A 26314-nucleotide genomic window follows, 5' to 3' on the forward strand; every position below is an offset into this window, starting at 1 on the left:
ACCCTGAAGAAGTCGGTGGTTTATTTATGTGCATTGGGCGTATGAAGTTCTGAAGAGCTCTCTAACAGACAAGAAATAATTCTGGCAGTAACAGGAACATCCAAGCTGGAGATGTATATCAGAGGACGCTGTGGTTCTAGGTGGCTGCTGTAACCCCTGAGTGGAAAGTAGGTTAAGCTAATAATCTCAGCCTTGAAGGCTAATGTCTCAGGCATTTGGACTCAGATTACCTTCGACTTTCAGAGGATGCAGGGTATAACCATTCACTAATGGGACAAGGGGGTGAGAGAATCTGATCGGAGAAGGTGGTAGCAGTCATGGCTTCAGGGTGGACACCTGAGCTTATGATTAATACCTGGTTCTGAAGAAAACAAGAATGCATAGAATGAACCAGTACAATTTCCATAGCCAATTCATTTCTGAAGCACTCATCCTTTCCCTATCTCCGTGTGTGTGTGTGTGTGTGTGTGTGTGTGTGTGTGTGTGTGTGTGTGTGTGTGTGTATGCCTGAATGCATTTTTATGCACATGAGGATGCATGCATGGTTGTATACATGTAGAGGCCAAAAATCAAATTTGGGATTTGTTCCTCAGGAGGTGCTCATCTTGTTCTGGTGAGACAGAGTCCCTCGTTGGCCTGGAGATCCCTATTAAGCAAAGGTGGACAGCCCAGGAGCTCCAGGGATCTGCCTGTCTCTGGATTACAAGTGGACACCACCATGCCTGGCTCGCTCTTTCTTCCTTTCTTTCTCTTCCGCTTGTCCTTCTTCAATTTGGGTTCTAAGAATCAAATACAGGTCTTCGGCTTGCAGTGAGAGCACTTTAGCAGCCCAGTTACCTCCCTGTCCCAACATGTCAGATATTGAGTCTCACCATGTAACCCTGGCTAGCCTTGAATTCAATAGTTATGGTCCACTATGCCCGGCTTCCTCTTTCCATATTCTTTGCATTCGTGCTATTCAGGAGCAGTGCCTGTGACTCCGGAAATACCCAATGCTACTCTGACGGCTGGCCGTTCGGTAGGAAGGGGAACTAGGCAAACCCGGATTTCCATCACGAAGCAGTGACTGCCGGCAGCAAGCAGTGATCTTAGCCTTGTGATACAGAGAACAGGTCCCTACAACAAAGACTTACTGGGTACAAACCATCAATAGTGTGGTGGCTCAGAGAGACCTTTAATGAGGGTAAGCTGACAGAGAACAAAAAAGGAGGGAACAAAACGTCACCTAGGGAGATCAGAACAGGCTCACAAACAATAGAGCAGACTACAGGAAGCAATTTGCCAGGCTAATGGGTGGATATCTGGTTTTAAGGGACATCTGCTCCTATTAAGGACAGTATTTTTTATAGTCCAAATCTATTATCGGTGTTTATTAAACATAAATATCACTGTACGCAAAACAAATCCCTCTTTGCTACAGAAGAGAAATCTTTGTGAAAAGGACAGAGCTTGCCCCTCTAGGAATATCAAGAACAGCAGTGCTGGCCAAGCCTTTACATCTACTTTGTTAGTTAGACTCCAGCCCTTCTAGGAGGTGCGAGTGCATGGGTTGTGCTTTGTAAATTCAGAAATCTCCCTTGAGATTATGTGGTGTTTGGTTTTTCAGACCACACGGTGTGACTCTGAATCCATGTCCCTCTATCACTTCTGCTCTGTGCATAACAGCATCCTGCACCATGCCAGTCACAGAATTGTATCTATCTGTGTATGTATCTATGTGTCTATGTATGTATCTATATTTATGTATCTGTTTATGTATCTATGTATCTGTGTATGTATCTATATCTATGTATCTATGCATGTATCTATGTGTCTATGTATCTATATCTATGTATCTGTGTATGTATTTATGTATCAGTCTATGTATCTATATCTATGTATCTATATCTATGTATCTATGTATATCTATCTATCTCTGAAACAGGAGAAGGCAATGACCCTTTGGTCAAAGTGTGACACATTTAAATTGTGTATAAGTAGAGTTATGACTTACAGAAGGCTTGGCTGAAACTTAGCAGCTAGGAGGGGAAGATGAGATTGGATGTGTGCAGGATCCAAACAACACAGAGAAACAAACACATATGACGAATACTTCTGTCAGGCCTTGGGGTTTATATCGAGGGACATTCCCATTGCAGCCAGCCTCAGGACGGCCCGTTTCACTTTCTATGCCTTTGTGGAAGCTCATAAGGAAAGACTGATGGTAGTCCTCACTGCACCAGAACACCCCAGAAACAGAGACACACATCTAACCGTTCTTACATTTCATCGGCACGTAGGCAAAAAGAACCTCTGTTAATTTTATACAATTTTACTTATAGAACATATTTGTATAATAGTTTTTTTATTAACTTGAATATTTCTTATATACATTTTGAGTGTTATTCCCTTTCCCGGTTTCCGGGCAAACATCCCCTTCCCTCCTGTATAATAGTTTTATAATTTTATTACAATTCTTGGTATCAAGACAGCAGTTACAGATGGCTCAATCTTCTTAAATATGTCTTTGTGAATGTGTTGTTTTTGTGCATATATGTGTTCATGTATATTAAAGCCACAGGATAACCTTGGGTGTTTGGGTGTCATTCCTTAGGTTCTATCTATCTATCTATCTATCTATCTATCTATCTATCTATCTATCTATCATCTACCATCTATCATCTACCTATGGGGATATATATATATATATTATATATATATATATTCTATCTCTCTATCATTTAATTTTCTGGCAGTGTTCATTATTGGTCTATAGTACGAGTGTGCTTGGCTGGCTGAGATCCCTGGATCTACTGTCTCTGCCTCCCCAGCACTGGAGTCACAAACATGCAGAAAGTTCAGCTTTCTAAAAATCATGGGCCCTGGCAATGTCAGGTCATCTTGTATGAGGTAACACTTTGAAACGGGTGGCCCTAAGTCACCAGCATCTTCTTAACTTTACCTAAGAACTATACAAAGTTCTAGGATGATATAATTCTGAACGTTCATTTTGTGAAATGAGCTCATAAAATTGTAAACCAAGCCCTCCACTTAACCTAAGTCACCTGGAAATGTCACCAAAGCATATTGACATTTCTGAAAAATAATCTCAAGTTCCAAGAGCTGCTCAGAACTCTGAGAAAATTGTTAACTGAACGAATCTCTCAGATTCAACTGCTGGTGTGTTTAAAAAGCTAGGCACTGAATTTCTGCATTTAAAAGTAATAATTTCTAAAAAATTATAAAGTGTTCTATTCACTTTTATTTTAATCTCTTAGCCATTTTGGGGGGAGGGACGGTATATCCTGAATTCACCTTAACTTTATAAAACTTTCCAGTTTACAACACCTTGTACTCTTAAATTGTTTCTTATAATGTGGTGGTGATACAGTCATGGGTTGAAGGAAGGGGCTACAGTGTCCATGCAGCAAAAGCTCGGGAGGGGGGTATACATACACATTACATGGGAAGCAACCTCATGTTTACGGAATACTTACAGGAAGTGTTACTTCATGTAGTACACTGAAGATAGCATGGAGTCACATGTACAAAGTACATAGCAAAGCACGAAGACTGTACATTGCCCAGTGTCAGCCATCTTCCTTTACTGAGAAAGACAGCCTGAGTTCTAAAATAATACTCACTATACACAGCTCAAAGTGGCTGTTAGCATAGAGTATAACTGGCGGCTTGCTCAACTACAGCGTGCGTCCTCGCCTCTGTATTTCTCGGAAGTGTTGTGGGCAGCTTCTTCTCCTCACCTAATGGAATAAGCAGTGTGGAGTATCTCGTCATTAATCCCTACGCATGTCTTCACAGCATTCACCAGGACATGGCCAAAATCCACACAGGGGACTCTGGTAAGGTGTTACAGAAGAACATGCCCTGGGCTGAAGTCCGCCTCTGTCATCTGCATCTGCCCCATGGACACCTTGCTATGTGATTGAGTATGAATTCTAAATCTTTCTTTCCTTTTATAAAATTGGGGGGCCTCTATTACAAGAGCTTCAGGGTTATTGAATCCAGTGGAACCAAAGTAATTTAAAGACAGTAGCACTGGGGTTACTATGGGACAGGCTGTATCCTCGTGTTCCACTTAGTTTGTATTTTATGTATCTTTTTATCTTTTATTTATGAAAGAATTATTCCAGAAATAGTAAGAAAAACTTCTCTAAGTCTGTTTACTTTCTTCCTCAGTTAGTTACAGATGGAGCTTAAATTACTGCTATGTAATGGAGTAGCAGACATCACAAATCACATGGTATTGTAAGCTCGCACTTTACATTGGCTTATGTGATTCCTATGAATTGCAGGAATCACACATTTCTATAAGAGAATCTTAAAGCTATCCGTTTTCAGTCTTTCTAATTTTAGTGCTTGTTTACAACTGAATGATTCAAGAGTTGTTTAACTCATAGGGTTACAAACATATTATAAATGTAGTTTACAGTCAGTATCTTTAGTTACAAGATTAAGAAAGCATGATCATCAAACTATACCCCTCATCAAAATAATCATTTCATCAGAAAAAGAAAAAAGGAACATATGACATAAGCTATGTATGAATAAAAACACACATGAGCAGTAGAACACATAGCGATCAGTAGAAATAAAGTGAATAAACAACAAACTGTCATATACTGAAGACAGGCCTCATGGTCTTGAACTAAAGGCACAAATAACATCATACTATGGAATTCATTCTGAGCCTATCTATTTAGAAAACATTTATGCAGTCATTGCCTTGGATTTGTAGTTAAAGCCTATTACCTTTTCAGTTGATTTTTCTCCTAAGGAGGGAGATTTTGGGTCCCATGTTTGAAAACAAATAATAGATGTCCCTGTTCTGGAAATAATACCAGCTCCTTTCCCATCTGCCAGTTTCTTGTACTTAGTACTTTAGTAGCAAGTAGCTATTGTACTGCTGTGACCAAAACAAATTACAAAATGACTTAGGTCAGGGGTAATTTTGGCTTACAGTTTCAGAGGTTCAAGAACATTCTCACTTGGCCCCAGGAATCTGGACAGGATATCAAAGACATTATGATGTCAGCAGAGGCATATGACAGAAGACAGTTGTCCACTTCATGGCAAACCAGAAAGTGAAGGACAAGACAGAAAGTGACCATGGACTCTCAAGTATTCATCCTCAGGTGACCTAATTCTTCTAGGAAGGCTTCATCTCCTTGCTTCTATAGGCTTCCAAAATAGCGCCACTGACTACAGAAGAAACATTTAAAATGTAAGCCAACAGAGTGCACTTCATATTCAACTTGTAGCATGTATCAGACCTATTGCATGCCCAAAGCCCTCAACTATTCCACTCAGGGTTTTGTTGCTGTTCTGTTTTTCATTTGGGGGATATTTTATTTTTGTTTTGTTTTGTTTTAGATTATTGAACTGGGTCCAAAGGATTATAATGCTCAGTGGATCTCCACTAGTACACAATTCATCAAAAAGCAGTGAATTCTAACATGTTATCTCCCTCTTTTAATTAGTAAGTGCCACTCTCTGCTCAGCTCTCTCATACATAATCTGAAATTTTTCACCTAGGAAAGGAAAACTATGAGAACCAGAAACTTACCTGTACATTTTCAATTCCCTAAGACATTCCTGTGTTCTTTCCTACCTCCACAAAGGCCAACAGAATTCCAAAATCTTCCCAAGGGGAACCCCTCACTTGCAGAACCTCACAGAGATTTAAACTGCTCTAGACAGGGAGCTGAAACTTAAGTGTTCCCAAGTACAGCTACCGTAGAGTTCCCTGATTGACTCAGTTTACAGGAAATACACACCTGGGTGGAAACTGTGTCACTCACATTTCTGGTTTAGAAATTTTCTGAAGATTGGAGCCCTGAGGGCTCATCTAATATCTGCAGACACTTGAGAAGTCATGTGGCCAAGTCCAATGATCAAACTGAAAAGACAGATGCTAGGTTTGGGAATTTATCCATTCTGCTCCAAAAGAATTATGTGGCTTTTTATGAATGCTTATAATGTTTTTATACTTTTCCCCATAAACCCAGAGAACTGGCAGGTAGCTCATTACTCTTTCTTAGTGTCTTGATCCACCTTCTTGTTGTAAGAAAGGCATGTCGTCACACAGTTGTAAGAGTTGGAAGGGATTTTAGAGGTCAGCTCCCTTGGAACTGTTAACAGAGGAAATGGCCATCTTCTCTCTCTTCTCTCCAAAAGTGCTAATGGACATTGGCCAATGAGCAAATTCCCCTACTGCCAAAAAGCTTCAAAGTTAGCAAAGTTCTCTAGGACTGGGTGGCTGGGGACAGGACTGGAGACCTAAAGGACCTGGCTTGCAGAAGCTACTGGTGAGGAACAGGGACTACAGCCTTTGAGCAAATTAAAAATACAACAAAATGAAACACATTTATCATTAAAAGAAATTTTGATTCTTGAAAAGTTTTCAAATTCACATCTATTATCTAATTTTATGTGGCTCATAAGGATTTTTTTTTTTTGTTTAGAATGAAAAAAATGTAAAGCTAATATCACAGGCACCCTTAAACACACATGAATATTCATTCTTAAAGACCTCTGGTTCTTATCTATAATGAGTTTTGGTATTTGGAAGGCATAAGATAAACAATGGGGTAACTTTGCGTTCCTCCAAGGAAAACAGAAGGTGAACTGATTGAAGGACTCCTTGATGTTTACTACTGATCTAGAGAGCTCCTAATTCTCACTGTTATGCCTGACAATAAAATAGATACCTTTAGCAACTGTGCCATTAGCTTATAAAAGGTACTCCTTCAGGGCAATTGTCTCTTACTAGGACTGCAGCATCTTGAACCTAGGCAGGTTTTAGTCTCCTTTAATATAACCTAAGCAACCCCTTTTTTCAAAGAGGACATCAAAGCAGGCAGGTATTGCCTAATGGCTTTCCTGGTGGCCCCATCCTCTCCCTCTTGACAGCAATGACACTAGTCCCTGAGACAGTCTGGCTGCGAAATCATTTATCTTTCACACAGAGGGCTGTGTCTCCCTCTGAATTCAAGGTCCATAAATCTTTTTCAATACCATAGACAGCTTTTTTTCGCTCTTGAAAGAAATGTCGGTTGTCTTCTAACTTAATACATGCCACAGAAGAAATAAAGAACAAAAATCTAGACACTTCAAGTGCAAAAATAATTGTCTTCAGAATAACAACATGGTTTCAGAAAAATGGGATTTTTCTATCTCAACAAGGGATAATGTCTCAACTGCCTATTTTGCATTTCAAAGCATAGCAAAAAAGCCCACTGGCAGATCCAAAAACCTCTCCTGGAAATCCTTCCAGCTCACTTATAATGGTGTGATGTGAGAAACGACACAGCATTCTGTGTTGGTCAGGGCTGAGACTCTTAGAACAGGTTTATAAAAGGGAAAGTGCAATGAGGGATCCCAGATTACAAGGTCAAAAACTTCCTTGTATTTCAGACAATTTGAGTTAGAATAGCAAGAAAAATTGTTTTTTCCTTTAGACTGTGAGCTTTTCCGTAAGGGTCTTGTCTTTGGAGCTGTAGATAGAGGAGGCGGACTAGAGATGCAGTGCTCAGTCATGTTGGCATCCTTTGGGCACAGAGACCTGCCAAGATGACTTTACAGTGTCCATTCTATAGCACAGGTTACCAGGCTTGACTTCAGGTTAACAGTGTTCCTTGCAAGGAACTCCACTCCGAATGGCAAATCAAGGCAACTTTTTCATTTACCCAATTTATGAAAGAAGCCTCTTGTAAATTACCAACAATAAACTCCACTTAGAATTCAAATGAACTCTGACACATCAGCAACAGAATAAACCTTATAGAGAGAGCAGTAAGATCATTAAGAGCCAGAGAACCAGGTGTCAGATTGTGTCTTCTATACAGAAGAGGAAAGCTGCCTCCATGAAATTGCAACAATATGGCTGCCCAAAACAGACCTGAACACTGACACCAGTTGACATTCCAGTGTGGGTGGGAGGGATCTCACAAGGCTCCACCCCTAGATGAAGAACCACAGGTGATTAATGATTGCTCATGAGAGGGAGAGTCAGTCCTCCTCAGGGGTGACCCCTAAACTAGTCCCAGTGGTCCAAACCCCAGATGGTCAGCCCTAAAAGCATACATAGGAGCAACACTGAATGACCGCAGCAGGTTACATTTGTCTATTATATAAATACGATTGTATGTATGTATACATGCAGCAATAGGAATTAAGAGAAAAGAGAGAAACAGTTAAGATTTTCAAAAATGGTTATAAAAAGCCACCATCTGAGTCTCTGGGGGCCCTGTCACTCAGCTCTGGATCACGGTGTGCAATAAGTAACCCCTGACACCTTTGCTTCCAACACAGAGGCTACAGTGTCTCTCAGGCTGACCTACTGAGAGTGTTTATTATGTGGTCTTGTGAGTCTTCCAAATGCACAGGCAGGAAGCATGATGTTAAAAAAGTGAGCCTCTCTCTAGAGGAGCCCTGCTGTGCTTTTCACACACTGTCTTCCACACATATGACCAACATCCCTGAGTTGTCTTCTTGAGTTCTTACAAGTAGACAAGATGGCGTGGTAGAGATAAAAAGGCTTTCAGAAAACAGTAATGCAACACTTTGAAGCTTTTGAAAAGAAACAAGCAAACAACAAGAAAAACTACGTTGGATATTCCATCAGAAAACTGTGAAGAACAGTTCCATGTTCACGCCAAACTCACAGAAATACAGACTGACCCTCACGTCAAAGGTTATACTTGATTTTACAGAGAGCACACACATTTACCCCTGCATCTAGGAAGCATGCTGCTCCTGCCCGAATAAAAAAAATTATGATGCAAATTTTAATTGTCACAAGAATTAATGTTTCTCTTTATTAATTAAAACAGCAGGTGGGATAATATTATCTAACCTTTAGAGAAGCTTACTTTAAAAACTCCCACAATGTTAAAAAAAAATCTTTCTAACATGGCAAATGCTTACAATCTACTAAAAATAGTATTCACAAAGGATAAATTTCTTATAAAAGCTGATCCAAGCCAATTTATATGTAGAAAAAGTGCTTAAGCATTTCTTCTTTACTCACATTATTTGAGTAAATCATTCCCATGGATCTCTTTTTGAGACTTATTTTTTAAAATTACAGAAAAAAAATAACCTCCTCTATTTGCAGTGTAGATGGTACTCAGCACTTCCTGATTCACTTCACTCCGGTCTGTGATAACCACCGCTAAAAATACAAAAATTAGAAGAAATACGGGAGAAAGAAGCCTACGACTGCAAGTATGGCAGATCACAGTTTATTGAACCTTATTTTCAAAGGGACTTAGGAAGCAGCGTCGGGCCCTCAGCTGTGTTAGAGCTCAGCTAGCCAGATCCTCTGCTGTCACGAGGCAAGACTCTTGCAAAACCCCACAAGTCAAAAAGGGAGCTGGGCTATCCATTGTGGCTGGCTCTCCTAAGGGGCTGGCTGTCTACTGTTACCAGCCCTCCTCTTGCCCCTTTGCTTTGCTAATATCCTTGGGCTTACTTCCCACAGACCTCCTCTCTTATCCAGGTGGGCTGGTACTGCTGACTTCTGACCAATCACAAATCGCTCAACCTTCCGTGATCTTCCTCTGAACTCTTAGTGTTCTTGATTAACAGGACCTGCATCTTGAAATGACATGGCCTTCTCTGTAGCTATAGGTACCTAATGGATCCTGCTAATGAAATTTAATCTGGCAAATTCAATATCCCCTGAGGCAGTGTCTGGGGGCCACAAGGGTCATGTGCACAACTATGTGCCACACCTAGCTTTGAGGAGCACAGCATTTCCTCTAGTGACTTGCTTCCTGATCTAGTCACTAGGTAGGCAGGGTAGAGGTCTAGGGAAATCTGGTCATAAAGGTATGACTTAATGATGCTACCAAAGCTCTTTCTAGGGCCAGCTATCTTACCATTTCCCTAAGAAGACAGAGAAGTTCCTGAAGGTTTGGGGTGGGGACCATCATTTGTTCCAAAACTCAATCACTCATTTCAATTTGAGAAGCGTGGAGGTGGGTTCCGCTTGGTAACACTAATGGCTCCTGATATCATTAAAGGAAAAAGATTCATAAAATTAGAGCCAGAAGGAACCCTTTGTTTACATGACCCTTTATAACCCTACCCTGACAGTCCTTCCAAAGTCATTTGCTTCTTTGGTGATCATGCTCAAAATTCCTTGGTGACTTTCAGATTATCCCTGGCAATGGACTCTCTTAGTTCAAATGAGGTAAGGCAAGAGTGGACTCTGTATTTTTAAAAATTATCTTTGAAGGAGTGCCTTAATGCAACCAGGTAGCAGTCAATTCTGAAAGAGGAAAGACAAGAGATGGCCTCCCATTCTGACACAATCAGAGATTGGCTAAGTAGCCTCACTATATTGAGCTGCAATTAGCCATTCCTCAAATTCTATTACCATCAGAGTCTAGAGTTCAGTGATGAAACCCAAAGGAGCCTTCCTGGTCCTTCTACTTCAAAACTTTAAAATGATATTTTTTTTACCATAAACTTTATTTGTGCATCTCAACCGAAAGCAGGGAAAGATTGGTTTCCACTTTCCAGGTATAATATCAAGTCCTTGTGGTTGTCGGGCACAAAGCAGGGCAACTCAAGGACTGTCCCTGGATGTTGCCACAGAAGATAGTTCTCATATCCTCGTGACCACTGTGTTTGGAGAAAGTTAGTCATCTCTTGACAGCAGCCCAAGGCTGACTGATGGCTATCTAAACCTATCTGTAGCAGTGGGGATACATTTCTAAAAGAAAACCAGCTTCTACAGTCACACAAGTCCTCTCTCTTCTGGGAAAGAGCTCTGTTCCTTGCTGCAAGATTCATCTTCAGGGGTAGTTAACATACAAGGACTGTGTTCCCAGGGAAAGCAGTAAGTTGGAGAGGTTGGGGTCAAACGAAAGAGGGATTGGCCATGCAGCATGCATGTCTATTGGTACTTAAAGTACTTCTGATGTGAGTCTTTCCGTAACTGGTGGGCACTTGTGCAGGACAGTCAAGACCACTGGTCAGCTTAACTTCCAAGTACCCAAGTAAGACAAGAAAAGTACTAATAGTTCCATTGAAGACTAATATACCAATAGGAGACCTAGAACAGTTCATTTCCACAGGCTCAAGGTTCGAGAGAGGCTTTGACACACTTTCTCCCCCTCCCTCCTTACCTCCCTCCCTCACCTCTCTGTGTACTCTCTCGAAAGAAAGTTTGTGTTTTGACCACAGGTTGTCATTGGCTGACTTCCTTGACAGCTTTCCTTCTTTTTTGAGGCAGTCTCTCACTGAACCTGGGGCTCATAAATCAGCTAGGTGGGTCAGCCAGTAAGCTTCAGGGATCCAACCTCCCGGAGCCCAGGGAGCAAACACAAAGAGCCAAGCTCAGTCAGTGTATATAGGGATCCAAATTCAGACCCCACGTTTGCAACAGCAGACCTCACGGATGGAGCTATCTCCCCAGCTTCACGTCATGCTTTTAAATCGGAACTTCCGAGTGCACTAGGAACAGAATAAGTAAGCCCTATTAGGTTCTTTGATAACTTCATTGTATAAATTAGGTTAATTTATGAATCTCAGTGTTTTAATGCTATAAATTTTTGAAAAAAAATGAAAAGACTATCTTTGACTATTAGAGCAAATGTAAAATAAATGCAGTTAATCACCTCTAATTGGCAGTGCTCACACGCGGCTGATGTTCAATTTAAGTGTGTTAGTTCTATGTGCTTATACTGGCTGTACACTAGGTCTATGTTCTTCCTCACTGTGCCTTTTTCTGCAGTGAGAACATGGATGTCATGTTCCCTCAGGGTCCACCGTCCATACAGTAGACCAAGCCAAGCTCCCAAATGGAGATGCTAAGCCCAAGCTTCAACGACAGGTTCTTTCTCCATTTCAATGAGCTCAAATGCATTCATAGTAAGTTTTCTGCTAGCTACGCAGTATATGCTTTCTCATTGAAACCATATACTCTTTGGAGTGTCCCAGAAAAATCAATATTCTACTTAGAAAAGCTTAAGATACTATTGGGTTAAAAAAGACCCCACATGTTATGAAAACAATGCGGGAGCTACTAATAAGTATTCAAACGCTTTAGAAAGTACAGTCCACCACATTGGAAAGAAGTGAGAGAGTTGACAGTAGGAATGAATCAATCATCAGCACAAGTGTGAAATTGACCTTCAGATGTGCTATTTTGTCATTGTGGCCTAGTCTGCTCAGTGTCATAACTATCACCTGAACCAAACCAAAACAAACAAAAACCCAAAACATTTTTTCAGTAATTTCCACTCACATTTTATTCAAACCATTGAAGGTTATACTATGGCTTATAGTAGTAGATTTAATTGGAGATGGAAATGGACCCCCATCATCACAAAAGGCCACATATAAACAAAGTTTTATTGCAGCTGTCATGGCTTGTTTCCTGATGACATTGCACCCAGCTTTTCTTTTACTTATGCACCCTGAGATGTACTCCAAAGCATACTCTCAGGCTTAGCCTTATTCTGTGGCTTTATTGATAACTACTGATTAACTATATCTATTCTATATTTGCTCTAGTAGTCTAATACAGTCCTTTCATTTTTCCAAGATTTATAGCATTAGAATACTGACATTCATAAATTAACCTAAAATCAGTAGCCTACTGATGACTCAATTTTATGTCTCCATGATGAACTTTTTCTCATCTGTGCTCCATGCTCATCTGTCCAAACATTTATCTCCTCCTTCTCAGTGCTGTCTCATTGGCATCTTTAATATAGTATGTCCCAAGATGAACTCATGTATGGAATTAAGAAACTCCGTCTTCCTCATCTTTGGCATGTATCATCTTCCATCTATGTGTACCAAGCATGGAGTCTCCTGGACTGTGTTGTTCCTTGCTGGCAATGCCTCCAAAGCCCATTCCTTCTACCCACTTCTCTCCAATGCCACTGCCGACACCCACCCATGGGAGGAGCTACACCCACCCCGTGCATACTTTTCCCTCTGTTCCTTCCAGAATGTGTGTAGGAATTACTTTCTCATTTCCTTGACAATACTTAACTAAAGCAACTTCTGGGAGAGCTTTAGCTCGCAGTTTGAAGACAGTGGATAAAGGCAGGGAAGCCATAGCAGCAGGATGGTAAGGATGCTGCTAATACTGTATTTGCAATCAGGAAGCAGAGAACAATGAATTTTTTTATTTATTTTTATTAATTGTATTACTTATTTTTATTTCAAATGTTATCCCCCTTCCTGGTATCCCTCCCACAAGCCCTCCCATCCCATCTCCCCTTCCCTTCATCTCTAAGAGGGTTCTCCTCCACCTACACACCCACTCCCTCCTCAACTCTCTAACTTCCCCTTTCTCTGGGGCATCTAGTTTCCACAGGACCAAGCTCATCCCCTTCCACTGAGCCCAGTCCTCTGCTACATATATACTGGAGACTAGGAACTGGCCCATGTATGTTCCTTGGTTAGTGGCTTAGTCCCTGGGAGCTCCTTTTTAAAACAAAACAAAACAAAACAAAATCCCGTTTTATTGAATTTCATGAATTTCACATCATGCACCCCAACTCCACTCATCTCCCCATCCCTTCCTATCTACCCTCTGCCCTTGCAACCTCCTCTCAAAAAGAAAAGAAAAGAAGACAACACACACATACACACACACACACACACACACACACACACAAACTTGTCATAGAAGCTGTAGTGTGTCACAGTGTGTTCCACACTATATCCTTTTGTCCACACATGTTGCAAATGCTCATTGCAATGACTCATTGACCAATGTTTCAGGGTCTCTGACTTCTGCTACACTGTCTATACTGGTTCCTCAGGGAGATATCCTCTCAGATATCTTCTTGCTGTCCTGTGTCATGGAAATCCTACAGCGCTGCATCTGAGAACCAATCCTTTCATGAGCTCCAGAAGATCACTAGGGTGAGCCAACTCAATGTCCTGGATCTGAACCTGAGAGTTAGCTGAGTCTCAGCATAGCAGAGCTGACCCTGGTGGCTGGGGTGTGGGTGAGTTGGCCTGAGGGTGAGGGCATGAGCTTGGGAGAGCTGGCCTGTGCCTCATTTGCAGTGGGATGGTGGTATAGGTAAGGGAGAGCTTCTCCCACCTTCGCCTTTCTCCATCTATAGCAGATGGGTCATGAGAAAGGGATGCTGGCCCTGCCCTTTACTGGCTGATGCACTTGGGAGAGCAGGCTCTGAACCTCACCTGGGCAACACAGTAGCGCTGACCCTGGTGGTGAAGGATGGAGTGGATGAGCTGTCCTTGAGGGCATGAGAGCAGGAGAGTTGATCCTGTTTTTTGCCAACTGCAGCACTAGGTGAGCTCACCAGGGCAGCATTGGAGAGCTAACCCTCTCCAATGGTGGTGTGGGTACAGGTGAATTTCTCCTTTTATAAAGTCCAGGAACTCTGCTCACAGAATGGTGCCATCTGCATTTAGGGTAAGTTGTCCTATCTCAGAAACTCTCTCACAGTTAGATAGTCCTGGAGGTTTGTTTGCAAGGGGATTTTTCTTGGTTGATTGGTTGGTTGGTAGGTTGGTTGGTTAGTTGGTTGGTTGGTTGGTTGGTTGACTGGTTGATTGGTTGGTTGGTTGGTTGATTGGTTGGTTGGTTGGTTGGTTGATTGGTTGGTTGGTTGGTTGGTTGGTTGTTTGGTTTTCATGACAGCATTTCTCTTTGTAGCCCTGGCTGTCCTGGAGCAAGGTGATTTTTTTTGATACTCTCAAGCCATCAATCAAGATTCAACATTACATGCATTTTTCATCAAGGCATGCCATTTCTGTTTATAAAAGCCTTGTGCTGGTCTTAGGACCAAGTATCAGATGTCACCACTGCCCTCACAGGACTCCAGATGGGACCTTCCTTGTCTTCTTTACATGTCCTTCTTCTGCTCATTCTGACCCAGGGCTTTGCTCATAAAAACACCACTCTCCTTTCTCAGCCTTCCTGTACAGATCGCCGCTCTAACCACCCTGGCTCTGAACTTCGCTAGACAAGGTCCCCAGTTTCTCATAGCAGGAATCATACCTAGCACATCATTATCGATGGTTGTGTTTCTTGCTCTTACTACTGGGCTCTGTGTTCCCTGCCCACCAGATTTATCAAGTATCTCACACCGTCATGTCGGAAACCCAGGAGCTCTGTATGAGTCTCTGTTGTCAGATGAATACCGATCTAAGGTGGGTTTTCTGAGCATTCCCTAGGGTTTCAGTCTCTCAGTTCTGAAGGGTCATTAACTTCAGTCCAAACGTCACAGTATTTTCCTCTCTTAATTCATGCTTGTCACCCACTTTACTGACAGACTATGATTAGGAGGAGAGAGACTTGGTAGCATGTTTCTGCACTTAACTTGGGATATAGCCTTTAGAAAAGTCAACGGCAGCCCCGACTTTAGCTTTTATATGCTGCACAGCTCCAGGACTCTCAGCCTGTGAAGGTACCCTTAACAACCCAGAACAAAACTTGGCTCACACAAAAAAGTCTTCAATTCAACTTCTCTGAGCTCTCCCTGTTTCACGATCTTTATCATTCTGTCTTACCCTGACATTTTGTCTAAGAACCTTGGGTTAGAGATCAAATCATCTGGCAGGACAGACAAAAAGCTACAGGCAGACAAGGACTTCTCACACTGTTTGGATCCTTCTGAAGTACCAACTCTGAGGATGAAGCACAGAGGAGTTTCTGCTCTAGGTGAAGATTCCAACTTCGCTCCTCAGGATAAAGCCTGTGGTTCCCGTCTGGCCACCGTGGCCTCTGTGAGCTCCCACATTACTCAGCTGCAACGGACTCCCGGGACTGCAACATTCTGAGCCAACTTCCCATCACACTGTGTCCTTGAGGCCTCTGAACTCCCTGCCTCACTGTTTGTTCTGGAATATTCCTCCACAACATATCCTAATGTTTTTTCCTCTGTCCATTCAGGTCTCTGTTGCGTGTCAAACCTCAGAATGGTCTCCAGACTCTATACCCATTCCAGTGCTTTCTGTCCCTAGACTCTACCTTATCTCACTTCTCTAATCATATGAAATTATATACGTGCTGTTTCTTCCAGTTAGATTAGAAGGGCCAACTTTGTTTCCTGTAGCATTTCCAGGGCTGAGGAGAATAGATGGGTAAGTCTTCGGAATAAGCAGGTAAAGGAATGAGTGAGTGGTCCTCTGAGAGAAATGGACAACCAAGCAGTGTTGAAACCCGGATTCAAAGTTACAAGTGTGCTTTGAGTTCTTCAAGGACGTGCTAGGTTCCTGTCCCTAAACACAGGAAGTCAAGGGAACAGACTGAAGCAAGAAGCTGAAGTGCTAGGCTTGCAGGCTTGTGGGTGGCATGAGCCTCTGGGCTTGCCGAGCATGCCAGCTGCTGGCTCTCCTATCAGATGAGCAGATCAGCCTCTGGCAGCTGGAGCAGGTGAGCTGGAGATCCCCAGGGTGTTACCTGTAGAACTGAGGATCTGCAGGACTCAGGTGGTGTCGTGCGTCACATGGGGATGGTTGCCATGCGTGGCCCTTTACACCTGACTTCTGTGAGATTCCGCTTGATTCATTTAACTGAATTCCAAATTGAAGCAGCTGTGAATGAAGTCACGTGTTCTCCTTACTGTGCCTCCCTTTTAAACTTACACTCAAGGAGTGCTAGGTAGAGTCTTGACACAGTCTCGGCTGATGGCACTATAAACCCTGAGTTCCTTTGATACAAGCTTAATCTTCTAGCACAAAGCACAGTGGGAGATACTTGGCAGTCTCTCAATAAGTAGCAGGCACTACATAAGTCTATTTTAAAAACAGATCTTCTGAAAGACAGTGAACTAAATATTCATTAGCAAATATCACTGATTATGCTGTACCATCATTTCATATTTGGGCTTGCAGGTGTGAGAAGAGACATTTAAATGAAAGCTCAATTCTAGGATTGGGACACTTAGAAAATAAATAATTTCCACATGTCAAGTGGCAGGACCACATGATGGCAATGAAACCATTTTTTATGTTTTATTTTTATTTAGTTGTCTTTTTTGAAACAGGTTTTCTGTGTGCAGGCAAGGCTGTTCCAAAGCTCATTGTGTAGAACAGGCTGGGCCTGAATTCCCAGAGATTCACTTGTTTCTCCCTCTCTAGTGTTGGGATTAAAGACATATACCACTACACTGGCCCCTAAAACCTCTTAATAAGTGTAGAATTCCCCAGGATCCCTAGTAATATAGAGAGGAAGAAAGGTATGTGGAAAGGTGATTGTATCAGTGTGTTAGGTTTTTATTTTAAATATTTTAATTTTTAACATTTCAATTATGCTTTTGTGTTACTATTGAATTCAGAGTACAATGGATATAAAATTTTCAAAGGAGTGAAACACTGTATCTTAAATGTGATTTTATATGCCATTATGACTTTTTTCAATATAAAACATTTACAGAAAGGTTATAACAAGCAGACATTATGCTAAGCAAGGTTAAAAAGTATGTTTCCCATTATTAGAAGCTTTGTGGTAGACTTCAATACTGTGTACATTCTCCTGAAACTTTACTTGCATACATATTAAATATGTATATCTATTCACTTATGCTAATCAACACATTCTGTTCTTATTTAACTTAGAAGGTGAACACTGCATATGTAATGTCTGCAGCCAGCGAGTGATGCATGGCTCATCTTAAGCATAACTAACAATTATTTTTTAAAAAATCTCCTAAATGGGTGTTACTTTTGTTCCTATCCTGATATTCATGATCACAATGAGGTATCATTTTGTACTCCTTTTCCCTTCAATTCCTGTTTCTGATTGCTCCACCATCTAGACCCGAAGCACAACCTTACACTGGTTTCCCAGTGCTCCTTTCTAAAAGCCACCCTACTCCCTTCTTAGATGCAAGAGGCCAGCCCTTTCCTGTCTCACAATTCTTAGCCCAGGTGCTCCAGCAGTCTGCCCTGGCTGCCATTCTATGACTTTAGATCCTTCCTCTACCTGAAATTGCTCTGCTTATTTATGACCACTGCTTTCTCCGTGTCAATAGAGTTCAGTCACTGCTTTGTTTTGCTCTCTTACCCATCTCCAGTTGCCAGCATACACTATTTATTGACTCACTTATTAATTGATGAACTTCCTGTTGAGTTCAAATTTACCGTTCTATGTATGCTATCAGAACCCTTTGCGTCTCATCACTAAGAGAATAATAAATATGTAGGACAGGCTTTTCTACAGTCTCCTACATCAACACTCCATAAAAAGAATCTCAAGCTAGGAGATGGGTTACTTGGTAAAGAACTTGCTATCCAAGGAAGGTATGAGATCCATTCCCAGAATCCACATAAAACAAAACAAAACAAAACAAAACAAAACAAAACAAAACAAAACGAAACACCCAAAACTTGGCACAGTGGTGCTTGCTTATAATGTCATTGCTAGAGAGGTGGATGCAGGTAGATCCTCTTCCTGACTGGCCATGAAGCCTAGCTATACCAGTAGATTCAGTGAGAGACCTTGTCTCAAAATAGAAGATGGATAATGACTGAGGAAGACACACCTAAGATTGATTTCTGGCTTCCACAGGTATGTTATAGACCATGTGAATGAATGGACACATAAAGGCACAGTGATATGATTCACATTTGACAAAATGGCAGGTGCTGAATTATTTTTAGATAATTGTTTCTCCCAAGTCAACAAATGATTTTGTCTAAAGTTGATTGACAGTTATGATGTTTTCCTTTGTAAGAAAATCAAAATAATTTTTATTTCAGTTGCAGATTATTTTTATGGAGAAATAGTAGCTGTTGACAAGATGAAGTTGGCATTTAAAACCCACCTCATAGTGATGGGTACAGAAAGTTTAATAGTTACCATGTATAATCTCAGTGCATTAAGAGAACAAAAATGTCTGTAAAGATGTGAGAATATTACATATCACACCTTCTTATGATAAAAACCAAAGTTCATGTCTGAAAGCTCAATATTACACTGTTTAGTTTTTCTTTAGAATCCTATAGAATCAGTGTCGGAGGAATGGCACACCCAGCCACAAAGGCAACTGCTGCAGTGGGAGCTAATTGAGGACTGCCTGAGAGACCAAGGATTGCTGATGCAGACAATGCCAGCCAATCAGGAACTGCTGTTTGAAAGAGACACTTTCTTGGGACTAATGAGGAACAGGTGGAAGGTATTAAAGGAACTTGCAGCTGTGTTCTTACCTACTCCCGGAGTCAGTGCCATTGACTCTGCACCACCTTACCTCCAACTCCCAAGGGCAAGTAGGGTCATACAGCAGGAGGTCCATGGCACAAGCAGCATCTGGCACCCAATGAGGGTCTACAGGCTACATTATCCTCTTTTTGTGGCTGCTTGTGAACCATCTTTTCTGGAGGCTTTTTTTTTCCCTTTGGCCTGTCGTAAGGACTGTCCTCAAGGGTTGACCTGATCTGCACAGGCACGCTGCTGTAGTGCTCCCTTCAGTTGCTTGTTTGTAAGTTGGCCCCTTAGTGTTTTTTGTTGTGGGTCCTGAGAATGTGAGCATGGGGACCTCTTTTCTGTCTTCTTTGTCTTTTTTGTTGTCAATCTCAGCAATGAGGATGTGGGAGCCTTTGCTCTAGCCTCCAGCCATCAGGCTCTAAACCATTCTCTAGTTCTGCTGTCCCAGGTCTCTCACTCACAAGCCCTTCTGCTCCTGCCCCATTGGAGGTACCCCCAGCTTACCCCTGGTGTAATTTAGGGGGACTTTGCTTTTTGGTGGTCAGTCTTGCAGTGGTCACTCTTGTGATCCCTGTCCCTTGTGCTAGACCGCCTCTTCCCCAGGGGCATATCATGAGGCTTTTCCTGTCAATCTTGGCCCTGATGCTGTGAGTAGGCCTTGGATTCTTACTCCTTTGGCAGATTTGGCACTAATCAGAAAATCTGCCAACAATTCTGGCCCAGATTCCTCTCACTTTGAACAAGTACTGAAGCAATGGGCCGTGTCCCTTTAGACCTATTACAATTGGTATAATCTTAAGGTGGTACTCGATCCCTCTGTGGTTCTTAATTGGAGGTCTGGAAATCATGACTTAGGTGAGAATCAGGATAGGATTAACCTGGAATATAACCTTAACATTGCCTTTGATATGCTAACTGGCCACAGGGCAACATTAACCCTGTCACTCAGGCCACTATCAGACTGCATGCTTACTTTAACCTGGTGGTTGATCTTGCCTGTAAGGTCCTTAAGGCCTGCAACTCCTCATGATCCCTCTTCTTACTTTAATAATTTTGTCTAGCAGTCTAGGAGTCCTTCACGGACTTCCTTTCCCATGTAACTAAGGCTGTGGAGAGGCAGGTTGATGCTAGCCTAACCAGTGACATGCTCATTAACAGCTTGGATGGCAATGCTATGACCGCCGTAAGGAATGATAATATCCATAAATGGTTTGTTGCCACTCATGATTTGGGCCCTAGTGCCTCCATTGACACATTGGTCCTATTGGGACTGCGGCAAACCTGGTCATCTCAGACAGAACTGTCCTTCAGATAGGCCCAAGACCAGTATCCTTGGTGTAACAAAGGTTTCCACTGGAATAAGGATTTTGTTTTCAAAAGCAGGATGACAATTTAAACTCCAAAAGAGGCACCCCTCAAAACCCCTGCTCGGCCAGGAAGTCTTTTGCAACTGCCTATTTCCTCATTCCCCAGTGATGGCAGTACATTTAGATGGTATACTCATTAAAGAGTTGGTTGACAACAGGGGCAGATATCACTATAATCACAAAAAAATGAATCATTGAGGTTCCCCCATTGGAGAGTCTGGTCTGGTCTCTCCATTATGGGAGTTGGAGGCCAAAAGGCCACCAAAATAATGACCTGATCTATCCATTGGCAGGACTTGGATGGTGATTGGGATCTTTTACACCTGTTGTGGCTGATGTTTCCCCACAGTCTTTGGGGTACAGATATTCTGGAAGAAATGGGTTCCATCCTTACTATGGACAATGGCACTTTTTTTGATGACATAATGCAACATGACCAACTGGTCACAAAGACAAATATTACCTCCCAATTCTAATGGCCACTGCCCACCCAGCACCAATTGGCATCAAGGTACCTGACCCTATACCTTTGGCCTGGCTGTCTGAAGCTGATATCTGGGTGGACCAGTGGTCCATTTTGGAACCTAAGTTTTCTGTTCTCAAGGAACTGGTCTTGGAAAAATTAGCTTTGGAACCTTTGACCAGCAGATATAACATTCCCATTTTTGTCATTAAGAAGTCAGGGAAATACAGGCTTCTACAGGATATCAGAGCCATTAATGAACACATGATAAAAATGAGGATCACTCAAGCAGGACTGCCTCAGCCTAGTGCTATCCTGCCCAAGTACCATGCGATAGATGATCCTAGGTACTAAGAATTCTTTTTCCAGAACCCTTTGACTCCTCAGGATAGATGCCATTTTGCCCTCTCAGTATGGGAGCCTAATATGAATAAACCAGCTGAAAGATATTAGTAGACAGTCCTGCCTCAGGGCTTGAAAAATAGCCTGACCATTTGTCAGTTATATGTTACAGAAGCCATACAGGAAGTCCCCAGGAATGTCCTTGTAGGCCATTACATATGTTTGCACACCCTAGCCTGCCCGATCTTGAAAGGGAGTCCCTCTCAATCACTGGTTAACTTAGAAAAGCTCAACTTGAAGGTTGCTCCCAAAAAGATTTAAAGAGTTCCCTCATATGCCTTCCTGGGCTTTTCTATTTCTGACAAGATTAAACCCCGGGCTTTCTCCATCATGGCAAAAGTCCTACTCCCTCATGACTACAACAATTCTGTGGAACTGTTAACTGGCTCAAACCTTTCCTGTCTATTCCGGACTAGATGAGGCACCTCTTTTCTCTCTTGGAGGGGCCTAGCAGCCCCTCCACCAGGGTTAAACTAAAATCTGAGGGTAATACAGTAAGTTATAGTCCTCCTTTCTATATCAACTCTGGAAAGGCATGATCCAGGGAAACCCTTCCTGGCCATAATTCTGTGGTCACTTGAAGGGGTCCTAGGAGTGTTGTGGCAGAATAGGCCCCTCATGTGGTTGCACCAAGCCAACTCTTATTTAGTAAAGGTTACCTCAAAGTTTGAGATTGCCTTCTGCCTTGCCCTTAAGGTGAAAGGCTTAGCAAGGAGAACTTATAACAGGGAACCAGACAAAATAATTCTACCATTTTTCCTATGATATTCTCAACCATTACGAACAGATTCCATCAGCTTTCATGGAATGGTGGCAGGGCTCACAGGCTTGTGATAATCGGAGTATCTTATTGCTTTGTCCCAGCTGCCAATTACAGTTAAACACCATAGAATATCTAGCTCTAGTCCCATTCCCAGGGCAACTATGGCCCTTTCTGATGCTAATAAAGCCAGGTGTGGGATTCTTATCCAAAGTGGGGGAGGGGAGGACACAACTCACATTCTCCCTAACTCGAATTCTGACTCAGTGCAACTGGGTGAATTATTTGGCCTCCTGAAAATTTGTAAGTGTTGCCAACAGGAGCCAATCAATATTTTCGCAGACAGCCAATATGCAGTACAGGCTGTCTGTACCCTTTCCTTCTCCCATACTAAAGAACAAAACAGCCCAAAACATGTCTGCATGGGATTCATCCAAAAGGCTCTTGAGAATGGGGCACATCCCTGGTTAATCTCACACATAAGATCCTAAACTGCCTGGCATACTAGCAGAAGGAAATGAGAGAACTGATGCCCTGATTATGACTGTAGACACAGGGTTGCCAGAACAAGCCAGAATGTCACACTAGCAATTTCACCTTTCCACTTGGAACTTACAGAAGCTCTTGCCTAAATTGCCTATGGAAACATCACAATGTAAACATCTTGCAAGATCCTGTAAAATGTGCAGACCTCTTGCACCATCAGGGCCCTTTGGCAGATCAGGAATTAACCCTAAAGGTCTACTCCCCAGTGCAATTTGGCAAATGGATGTCACCCATTCCAGCCTTTGGTAATCTTAGATACGTACATCTGTGGTAGATACTTGCTCAGCCTTTGCAGTGACCATGGCAGGTGAAAAGGCCTCTCAAGCTATTAAGGTCATGAAATCAGCAATGCTGAGAACGAGAGTGCCTTGGGCACTTAAGACTGACAATGGACCTGCATACTCATCTCAGCAGTTCAGCACCTTCTTCCCCTCATGGAGAGTCAGTCACTCCTTTGGGATACCCTATAATCCTCAAGGCCAAGCAATCATAGAAAGAGCGATTGCTCCTTGAAGGAAGCCCTTGCTCAGGTCACCTTCCTAGAATCCTAAAGAGATCCACACCTAAGATTGGTAGAGGTCCTATTTCCTGTGAACTTTTTCTCCTTCAATGAATGTTTACAAACATTGGGCATTTTTGCTGAGGGACACTCCCCTTCCATTGGTTAGATGGAGAGACCCAATAACCTCTCAGTGGCAACCACCTGCTCCACTTCTGACACGAGGGCAAAGTTATGCTTGTGTTTTCTCCCAGGATGCAACTGCACAAATAGGGGTGCCCTGGAGAGATGTTTGCTCAGGCACAGACCAGGGGACAATGAAGGAACCAGGAAAGGACCAGGATTAGGAAACATAATGTACATATTGTGTTTATTAATTTTTCTTCAGTCTGGAAGGACTGATGAGCTCTGGGCTTTGGTGCTCCTGCCCCACTTTCTTTTGGCTGTTAACTCCCCAGCCTACCCTGTTCTTTTCTCTTCCACTTTATGTTTGGACTTGCCCTTCATGGACTTAGTCAATACTACATGACAATTAAAATTGGGCTGCAGAGGAAATTCTCTGCTTTACCAGCAATGTCTCATCTATTGACCCTTGTATCCAACAACAAAATATGACCATGGGGGACTTTAATGGTAATCTAACCTGTGGTAGCATGTTAAGCATGGAACTTTATGTTCCCCTTACTGATAACAAATCCCTTAAGTATCCCCCAAGCATATCACATCTACCCCTGCCTTGCTGTCCAAGGGTCCCTCAAGTGCGCACTTTTATGGGACTTCTTTTCCCTTGAGAGCACTGCCAGCCTGCACTACATGTAAGATTTCCTGGAGACCACCAAATAGTGTCATCTAACCTCACACTTGGTATGTGGAGGTTTACCTCACATGATTTGTCCAATATTACTCCCTATGTTAACAGGGATCCCATTCGATTCCTACATGAGTCCACTCTGAGCAATTGGGATTTATGTGGACCCTCTAATTGCTTTGATTTAGAGCCACTTACTGTCCTAAAAGGTGATCAACTCTTTAATGGGACTTTTATTTCCATATAAACCAGTTGATGAAAATGTGAACTGGGGCAACCCTGTAAATGTGACCATTGGCAGGTAGGTTGGCTGGAAAGCCCCCCAGTCTGTGTATGATCACCCTTTTCTTTCTGGTCACCAATACTTACATTGTGACATTAAGATAGCCTTAACTGCTTTAATGAAAAATGTCTGCTGGATGGGATATTCAACAACAGCTATCCTGATGAGAGAACCAGCTACCATTTGGATGCCTATGGTAAATAACGCTCACTTTCATGCCATCACTATGATGACCCAGATTCACATACAACCCCTACACTGGGTAAAGAGGGATTTTGGTATTATGGCTGCCATCATTGCAGGCATTGCTGGGGTGACAACAGCTGTGGTTGCCTTGACCCAGAGAGCCACTACAGTGGAGACTATCAATGTTGTAATCTCTAAATTAGAAATGCTGCAGGTACAGGAGGTACTAAATCAACATCTTTATCAAGTCATCCACATTTTACAACAACAGATTGACTTACTGGCAGAAGAGTTGGCCCTTGTTAGGGATATGTCTCTATGGGTAGGCAACCCCAGGTTTCACTCAATCTGCCTAACCCAGTATGTAACACCACTGAGCGTGATAACAGTTGGCTCAATATCTTGAACGTACCTGGACAGACAAATTCCTTAACTATTCTGTGCTGTTAAGGGAGAACATAGCCAACCTCAATGTCACCAGGGTATCTGCGCTCTCCCTAGATGCTGGATTCTTGGGAAAAGTGTGGAACAATATTAAGAGGCTGTTTGACCCCTTGTGGATAGCCATTTATGCTACGATGAGAGGAATTGTCATACTAATATTTTGTTTAAGTGTCTTACACAGCATATCTCCGGAGTGTTCCATGAATAAGGCGACACTCCAGGTGCTGATGGCTCTTGAAAATCCCGATTGTGGCCCCCACTAAGGAAGTGATCAAAGCCTGGATGGCAGAGATCTTGAGACCACCATATAGGCTGTTCCTCATTTCCCCCTAGTGTAATATGACTCCAGAGTAATGTTTCTTTGAGAGCTGGTAGTCAATGACAGGTAAGATCCTGGAAGACAGGGCAACCTAAGACAGGCACAGTCTAGTATACAGGAAATTCTCTGAGCTAGGGTCAACAATGTCAAGGCAATGGCGCCCTGCTCCCACTAGGCTGTCAAAAATCTAAAAGCAAAAGGGTGGAGATGTAGGAGGAATGTGGTGACCTTCTTTGCATAAATGCCCAGGGTGTGCAGCTGCAAAGGCAACACCTGCAGGAGAACTTAATTAAGGACTGACTGAGAGACTAAGGATTGCTGATGTAGACAATGACAGCCAAATGGGAACTCCTGTTTAGAAGAGATGCTTTCTTGAGACCAATGGAGCACAGGTGGAAGGTATTAAAGGAGCTTGCAGCAGCGTTCAGATGGACTTGTTCTCACCTGCTCCTGGAGTCTGTGCTGCTGATTCCACACCCCCTCACCTCCAACCCCCAAGGGCAAGTAGGGTTGGACAGTGAGTGGTCCAGGGCATGGGCAGCAAATCAGTACCTCCCAAACTCAGATTCATTAAAGCTAATCAGGCAACTTTGCATTGTGCTCATGACCACACACAGTTTCACAAATCTGTAACCAAGAATGGGCAGGCCCAAGTTTTTTATTCTTGCCTGAATCCCCTGTAAATGGCTGGGGCAAGCAGAGTGTTAGAAACACCCAAGATTTCCTTGATTACTGCCTATTTCTATTTGCTTTAATCATGGCAACTTGACACAGCCTGGAGTTATCTAAGAGGTGAGCTTCAGTTGATGAATTATCTAGAATCAGACTGGTCTGTGGGCATGTCTTTGGGAGTTTACTTTGATTGGAAATTGAGGAGTAAGGGCAAAGCTCACTGTAGCCATCAACAATGAGTCAACCTCACTGTGGGCACCATCATTCCCTAGGCAGGTGGTCCTGGGCTATATAAGAAAACCAGCTAAGCACAAGCCCAGGCAAACAAGTTAGCAAGCAACATCTGTCATGGTTTCTGATGTGCTTTTTTGACTGTAAATTCATTGGTCAGAGGTAATGCTGGGTAGAATAGGAA

General features: G+C 42.5%; 1 protein-coding gene across 1 annotated transcript in view; it reads right to left on the bottom strand.

The window, feature by feature from the left end:
* Tmem200a (transmembrane protein 200A) overlaps window positions 1-26314 on the bottom strand; it is a 79134-nt gene that overhangs the window by 42117 nt on the left and 10703 nt on the right. The window lies entirely within an intron of this gene.

This window comes from Rattus rattus, chromosome 2 (genome assembly GCF_011064425.1).
Source record: "Rattus rattus isolate New Zealand chromosome 2, Rrattus_CSIRO_v1, whole genome shotgun sequence".
In the NCBI taxonomy this organism is placed as follows: domain Eukaryota; kingdom Metazoa; phylum Chordata; class Mammalia; order Rodentia; family Muridae; genus Rattus; species Rattus rattus.